An 8,321-nucleotide genomic window follows, 5' to 3' on the forward strand; every position below is an offset into this window, starting at 1 on the left:
CAATTTAAAAATACCACTTTCGTTACTTGCTGTAGTTATAACTTCACCATTTTTGTTGATTACTCTTGCTCCGTGCATGTCAAAAATGATTGTATTTCCCGTCTTGACAATTTCCCCTGCAGACAGTAGGTTAGTTGCAACATTTTTTACATAACAAACATCATGTGCTGTAACCATATCGGGTTCACCATTTACACTTACATGTAGGTCCATTTTCCCAGCCAAATGACACTGAAGCTTGCTGCCATCAACAATTGATATTCCCATATGAGTGTTATCTTTATCATAAAGAAGAGATTTGTCTTTAACAATGTGCATAGCTGCACCTGGGTCTAAAATCCACTCCAGTTGACGATTACCCACCTCTCCAAAAGAATAAAAACATGAGAGTGCCTTACCTTTATTGTTGGCCCCTCTCTCTGGGCTATCAGCAACATACCTCTTTTGCTGAGTGTCTGACCTCGGGTTTACTTTTTCCCTGCACTGAGATGCAATATGCCCCTTCTTCTAACATCTATAGCACCTCACTGATTTCTTCTTTTTGTTTCTTGAATAAAGAGCAGATGCAGTTTCTTTCACCAATACATGACAGCTTGAGGTTCTCTTTACATCCTATAGGATTTTCACTTTAACACTGTCACCCATGATCGGTATACCTGAGCTTTCCAGCCGCATAATCATAGGCGCATAACTTTCGGGCAGTCCTGCCAACAGTAGTCGTCCTATCCATTCGTCAGTGATGTCAGACCCAATGTTTCTCAGTCCGTTCGACGTGGCTATTATTTTGTTGACGTATCCATCTACACTCTTGCATTTGTACAGTTGAGTGGTAATTAACTCATGTAATAATCCTACTTTCCTTGCAAGACCTCCACCCTCAAAGGCACTTCGTAATTTGTCCCAGACTTCTTTTGCCATTGCAGCTTTTTCAATGTGAACATAATTCACAGGGTCAACTAGTAATATCAAGTTTGGTTTTGCTTTCCTATCCTTAATAGAATAAATATGATCTGTGGATTTCATTGTCCCATCCACCACGTCCCATAGGTTGCCCAAAGGTAAATACACTTCTGCTGCAAATTTCCACGTCCCATAGTTTTCATGACCCATAAGTCTTTCAAGCAGCAGAATTTGTGCTGCTCTCATTTTAATGGTAACTTGTATCTTTCTTAACGTAAAGAATAATACTGAAGAATAATACAAAAGAGTAGCTTTTGTCTTGTAAGGATAACTTGTACTTCATGCAAGTGCACTACCTGGAACTTTTACAGTACTTTCTCACTATTATATTATGCATATGCTTATTCCAAATGCATCGCTGGGCCCATAACCTGCTAGAGTCGACACAGTTGAATAAGTAATAGTAAGTAAAACACATTTAGTGCCAGTAACTATATTTGCAGTTCCAGGTAAAATACATTGAACACAATAACCAAGGAACATTTAATTACATACATAAAACTCAGAGCATACAATAGCACCAGAGAGGTCTATTATATTCCACATGATGATGCACTTTGCTGTCATTACACACGGAATATATTGTTCACACAATTCCAACAGTGTGGAATGTTTTGTGTAAACAAACTGCTAACACACTTTCGTAACACATAGGTGAATCGCTGTTATGTTCTCCAGTGCCTGTGCAGTGGTGAATTACATTTTAAAATAAGTGCACTATTTTCAATCTTCGGTGCCGACTCGGTCCACTTGGTTCCAAAAAAAGTCTTCCCTCGGGGGTGCCACATCACTGTTACGGCATCTTCCTGCTCAAATAACTCCTGTGCGCCACTGCGTTAATCACATTTCGACGATCTCCCTATGTTCTGAAAGAATCTCACCTGTGATACTTAGAATTTCTCGAGCTGCTTTTAAACATTAGCCAATGTATGCAGTGATCATTTGTGTTGCGTTGCAGTACAGTATGAGTCACACCTTGTTGTTATCATCGCTTTGTTGAGGGCTAAGTTGAATTTCAATATTATAGACAGGTGAAGAAAGTTCCACCGCACTGTTGTTGTTCATTCACATTATGCCCCACTCCCACACGCACCACCACCACCACCACCACCACCACCATCACCCACCACCACCACCACCACCACAGTGTTCTTAAGACTGAACAACTTCTAAAATATGATCCGCTTTGATGTTGCATGTCATCAAGAGGGTTCATGAAACAGTTTGGGTTTGCCGGGCCTGGTTTAGAGATTAATTTAAAAAATTAAACATATGTTTAACTAATATTTTTAACCCTACAGTTCTGAATAATTTCCTAAAATTCTCAATATTAATTTTACTTCATTTTATTTTTAGATTCATCTGTAACACATTGTGAGACAGAGCTTTGGGAAATAGAAGAAACCCATACCAAGGATCTTAATAAGTCTGAGGAATTTCATAATATGTCCTCATCAGATAGAAAAATGCTGCTGACTGCCTTACTGAATGCGAACGAAAAATAATTTTTAAATTGGGCCCATTTAAACCACAAGGACATTTCCAAAGGATTCAGAAGCAAAACGATGTCTTCCAGCTTAACATTACTCATATTTCAATAAGGCTGGTATAAAAATTTCAAGGCCGTGGCTATGTTCTAATATTTTAAACAAACCATACTGCTGCACGTGGGTTAACAGTGTATCAGTTACAAGCAATTTTACACAATGTATATCTGACCGTGAGAACTCTCAGCAGTATATTAATGGGAGTCTCTTTTTTAATAATTGTTTAAAACGTAATACCCTCGATACTTTACTGCAAAGTGAAATCAACAGTAATATTACTTTCTGGTGAGATATATTGCATTGTGTTACTGATGTCATAATTACTTTAGCTTCATGCAATTTACCTTTAAGAGGCCAGAGTTCTGAATCCTGAAATTTCATCTCAATTTTGTGTTTGCTATCGAATTATGATACTATTTTAAAAGAACTTCTTTAAAGCCAAACAGTGCAATAAATTACTTAAGGGCCACGATTGAAAATGAGGTTGTTAATTTACTTGCTACCGCAGTTAGAGAAAATATTGTTTTAGAAATTAAAAAAAGCTCCATTTCTGGCGATTATTTTGTATACAACATAAGAGCTGTCAAAAACTAACCAACTTTCTGTAGTTTTTCGATGATGATCATGTGCCTAAAGAAATAAAAATTTGTGAGTCATTTTTGGGATTTACAAGGGGGGACCCAAAAGTAACCGGAATCGTAATGCTGCACAACATGTACTTGTAGTAGCAGGTTGCACCGCCAGAGGGTTGTAGTAGTAGCTCTGCTGAGTCATTCTGCCACACCGCATCACCCAACAGTGAGAAGTGTGGTTTCTTTGGGAGTTCTTTGAGTGTGCGTACAGAGCAGGCGTGACACGAGGAAATGGCTAGTTCTTATGAACAACGTGCAGCAGTGAAGTTTTGTTTCTTGCTCGGTAAGAACATAGCAGAAACTGTTGCAATGACTCAGACAGCCTACAAAGACCATGCTCTTAGTAAAACACATGTGTATGAATGGTTTTCTCAGTTTAAAAAGATAGAAATGGTGGTTGAAGATCAGCCCTGTTCCAGTCGACCTTCAACAGCTCGAAGCAAAGACAACATCGACAAAATCCATGCTCTCATCAGTGAAGATCGACGCAGGACAATCGACCAACTCGAGAACTTGCCCAGGTTGTCCTGGAGCTCAATTAAGCACGTCTTGACCATCGATTTGGGGATGCGAAGAGTGGCAGCAAAATTCGTGCCGAAGCTTCTTACCGGAGATCAAAGAGATCGTCATGTTCAAGTCTGTCTCGAAATGAAGGATGCATTCAAAGATGATCCACATTTTTTCAACAAAATCATTACAGGTTATGAGTCATGGTGGTATGGGTACGATCCAGGAAGTAAACAACAGTCATCACAATGGAAGTCACCTGGCTCACCCCGACCAAAAAAAGCTCGACAAGTGAAATCGAATGTGTAAACGATGTTGATCTGTTTGTTTGACATCAAAGGGATTGTAAACTCTGAATTTGTCCATGAAAACCAGACAGTAAACCAAAAATTCTATTTGGAGTTTATGAAATGGCTTCGCAGAAGTTTGTCGCGAAAACGTCCCTCTTTGTGGGATTCTGGTGTGTGGTTCTTGCATCAGTGGTCTCAATTAAGACTACTACCTTGACCCACGTGCCCTATTCGCTGGATTTAGCGTCCTTGGACTTCTTCCTATTCCCGAGGATGAAAAGAGACTTGAGAGGGAAGCGTTTTGCGGATGTGGTAGATGTAAAACGCAATGTCGTGAAAGTGCTAGCAGGTATCAAAGAGGACGAATTTAAAAGGTGCTTCGAACACTGGAATGAACATTTGGACAAGTGTATTAATGCTAATGGAAAGTACTTTTAAGGAGATTAAGGTTGTATTTGAAAACAATAAAGTATATGTTTTCTAGAAAGAAATTCCAGCTATTTTTGGGTCCCCCCTCGTATATCAGTAGCTGATTGTAGTGCAGAAGGGCTTAAAACTGGAATAGCAAAAGAGTGGGGGCTAACAGCTGGTTTCAAAAATTAAAGATGGAAGATGACAAAGCAATATTTTGATGAGTTATCAGAGGATGAGAGAATTTCAGACCCGGAATTGTACTTCAAAGTCAGTGTGTATTATTGCTGTTTAGATATATTTATTTCTCAAACTAAAAAATATTTCAAAGCCTCTGTGATATTAGTAATAGATTCAAAGTGTTACAACTGGATCAACTTATCATTTTCAGATGGAATAATAAAAAAGGAAATTGGAAAACTGACTGTTAAATACAGCAAAGGCATGTTATTTGATCTGTATGAACAATTAATTTTTTTGAAAATGTGCTTAAAAACTGAAATTCAGAGCCGGCCACTGTGGGCGAGCACTTGAGTCCGGAACCGAGCTGCTGCTATGGTCACAGGTTCGAATCCTGACTTGGGCTTGGATGTGTGTGATGTCCTTAGGTTAGTTAGGTTTAAGTAGTTCTATGTCTAGGGGACTGATGACCTCAGATGTTAAGTCCCATAGTGCTTAGAGCCACTTGAACCTTTTTCAAATTCAGAAAATCCATTCGATTAAGGAACTCAAGGAATTATTACTGATTAAATTCAATGGCCAAGCAGCCAGTTTTCCGGAGATAATAATAGCATGTTTCCTATTTTTGACTCTTTGTGTAACAACTATATCAGCTGAAAGAATTTTTTAGAAATTAAAACTGATTAAAAACTGTCTTAGACCTTCTATGAGCCAGGAACGGCTTTCAGAGTTGCCAGCGCTGTCTATAGAGGCAGAACATTTCGAAAAACTAAAATCGCCTTCAGCTATGGATGATTTAATAAGCAAGTTTGTCGAAAAAGGTGAGAAAAGTATATATTTCAACTGTTTGGCTAACTTGGCTCCTAGGAGCCTTAATTTTAAATATTTACTTACCTGTGTGACCCATACTTAATCAATAAATATCTATTTTATTCAAAATGTGTGTTTTTGTTTCCTTTGTGAAAAGAAGTTCCATTTGAGCTTCGCCAAAGTCGGGTAAAAGGGTCCCACGACAAATTTTGATACAGGGTCCGTGTAAGGCAAGGTGCGCCACTGCTAAGATATATGATGAGGAAACTTTTGGCAACTCCACACACACACACACACACACACACACACACACACACACACACACACACACAAACACAGAAACACAAGTTTGTGCAGGGATGCCAACAGCATTGCACTCCAATTGGCGCGAAATTACAAAAGGTCCTCATTTTTTGAATAGAGCTCGTACTAAATGCATCAAAATTCAGTTTACATCGTATTGTATTTATGGGTGATGTGAGATAGTGCAGTGATGAATTTTTGTAAATTTGTTCAGAAAAGTGACACAATTCGCATCCCTGACAAATTTACTTGGTGATAGCCCTTCACTTGCATTCCTTTTGACTATGGACACTGATTCAACATTTTAACTGTCGCTGAACAAATTATCATTGGCAAAGGGTAAGACGGAAAAGCATTTTCAAATTTTTCTGTATTACTGGAATCATCTGTTAATTCTGCTATGGCAAATGGGAGGATAGAGAAGTCATCTCTATTATTTTCTACGTTATGTTCATTCAGCTGTTCAACATTAGTGAAAGGTAATGAACAGGAATTGTATAAAAGGTTTTCTGTCTATTTGTGTACATTTGAAATCTGTATTGTGATATTTTTCGTTACTTAGTCGAACATAGAGGTCATTCCATCAGATTTCGTGGTAACAATTTCATTTTTAAAAGTGGTCATTTCACCTATAATGCACAGAGTGATAATATTGGTTAATATGTTTTCCAGTATTTGAAGAATATCGAGTTCAGTAGAAGCTTATATGGGTGAAAACGCTAGTTCGACTGACGGTCGAACAATTGCGTTTGTGATCTGCTCATTACCGGTAGTTGAATGCATCTCTGAGTGAAATGTGTCACTTTCAGATCGCGTATTTATTTCACAGACAGCAGCATTAATATTCCCCATGTGTTGATTAATTTCTGCTTTGTTAACTTCTGCATTTGTAGCCTCTCCTTGATGTTATTCAATCTGTACATTGAGCAAGCAGTAAAGGAAACAAAAGAAAAATTCGGTGTAGATATTAAAATCTATGGAGAAGAAATAAATACTTTGAGGTTTGCCAATGACATTGTAATTCTGTCAGAGACAGCAAAGGACTTGGAAGAGCAGTTGAACAGAATGCACAGTGTCTTGAAAGGAGTATGTAAGATGAACATCAACAAAAGCAAGACTAGGATAATGGAATGTAGTCAAATTAAGTCGGGTGATGCTGAGGGAATTAGATTAGGAAATGAGACACTTAAAGCAGTAAATGAGTTTTGCTATTTGGGGAGAAAAATAACTGATGATGGTCAAAGTAGACAGGGTATAAAATGTAGACTGGCAATGGCAAGGAAAGCGTTTCTGAAGAAGGGAAATTTGTTAACATCGAGTATAGATTTAAGTGTCCGGAAGTCGTTTCTGAAAGTATTTGTATGGAGTGTAGCCATGTATAGAAGTGAAACATGGACGATAAATAGTTTAGACAAGAAGAGAATAGAAGCTTTCGAAATGTGGTGCTACAGAAGAATGCTGAAAATCAGATGGGTAGATCACATAACTAATGAGGAGGTATTGAATAGAATTGGGGGGAAGAGAAGTTTGTGGCACAACTTGACAAGAAGAAGGGACCGGTTGGTAGGACATGTTCTGAGGCATCAAGGGATCACCAATTTAGTATTGGAGGGCAACTTGGAGGGTAAAAATCGTAGAGGGAGACCAAGAGATGAATACACTAAGCAGATTCAGAAGGATGTAGGTTGCAGTTGGTACTGAGAGATGAAGAAGCTTGCACAGGATAGAGTAGCATGGAGAGCTGCAGCAAACCATTCTCAGGACTGATGACCACAACAACAACAACCACCTTTTGCATCAGAAGAGATGTTACCAGAATTTGAATCTGCGATTTCTTCTTACCAATTTTTGCCATAATGGTATTAAATGATTAAAAAGTCACAATAAAGCATTTTTTGCAATAAATAACATTAACTAACAATGGAAAAAAATAAACACTGTTGTTGAATGCCCACAAGACTGATTTCATTCACTTCAATAATGGAACACACCACTGCACGTGAAATGCAAGAGGAAGGTCCATCTTGGACAAATCTATACTGTGTACCGGTTTGATACTGTTAAGTATATTGCACTGTATAAAAGTATGTGATTAACTAAGGCAGAAAAGTGATGCTCTGCTGACAGTTTAAAGCATAATAATGAATTCCATTTTACCTTAAATGTTGTCATTCTGCTTTGGCATTTTTTTCTTATAAAAGTTTCTTTTATTTTGTTTTTGTGATTCATTTCACTCGTTTTCAATTTCCAGTTGATTTATGTATCCATAGAGATGTTTTGAGTGATTGCTCGACCATGAAAGAAAGACAAACAAACAACAGATGTTATTTAACAATTGGGCATAAGTGGTTGCCAGCGTGAGTTGGCTCCAATCTTTGCTCACTAAAGAATCGCCGAGGCTGTTGTTGACTGTATGATGTATTTTAATTGTCCTTGATTGGTGATGGGAGCAGTGCAGTTAATGATATGGACAGATAGAATTTTGAAATGTAAACTGTGTATCACAACCTGGTAATTTCTCTACGCTGTACAATTAGTTAAAACTCTTGAGAGTTCTTTTCCAAATGACTGTGCGTTCACATTGTACAATAAGCAAAAAACAGACATTCGAAGTTTTGTAATAATGTTGCACAAAACGTTAGAGGAGGGTGGGGATGGAAGGAAGTTGTCATACTTACAGA

This window comes from Schistocerca serialis, chromosome 8, assembly GCF_023864345.2.
Source record: "Schistocerca serialis cubense isolate TAMUIC-IGC-003099 chromosome 8, iqSchSeri2.2, whole genome shotgun sequence".
In the NCBI taxonomy this organism is placed as follows: Eukaryota; Metazoa; Arthropoda; class Insecta; order Orthoptera; family Acrididae; genus Schistocerca; species Schistocerca serialis.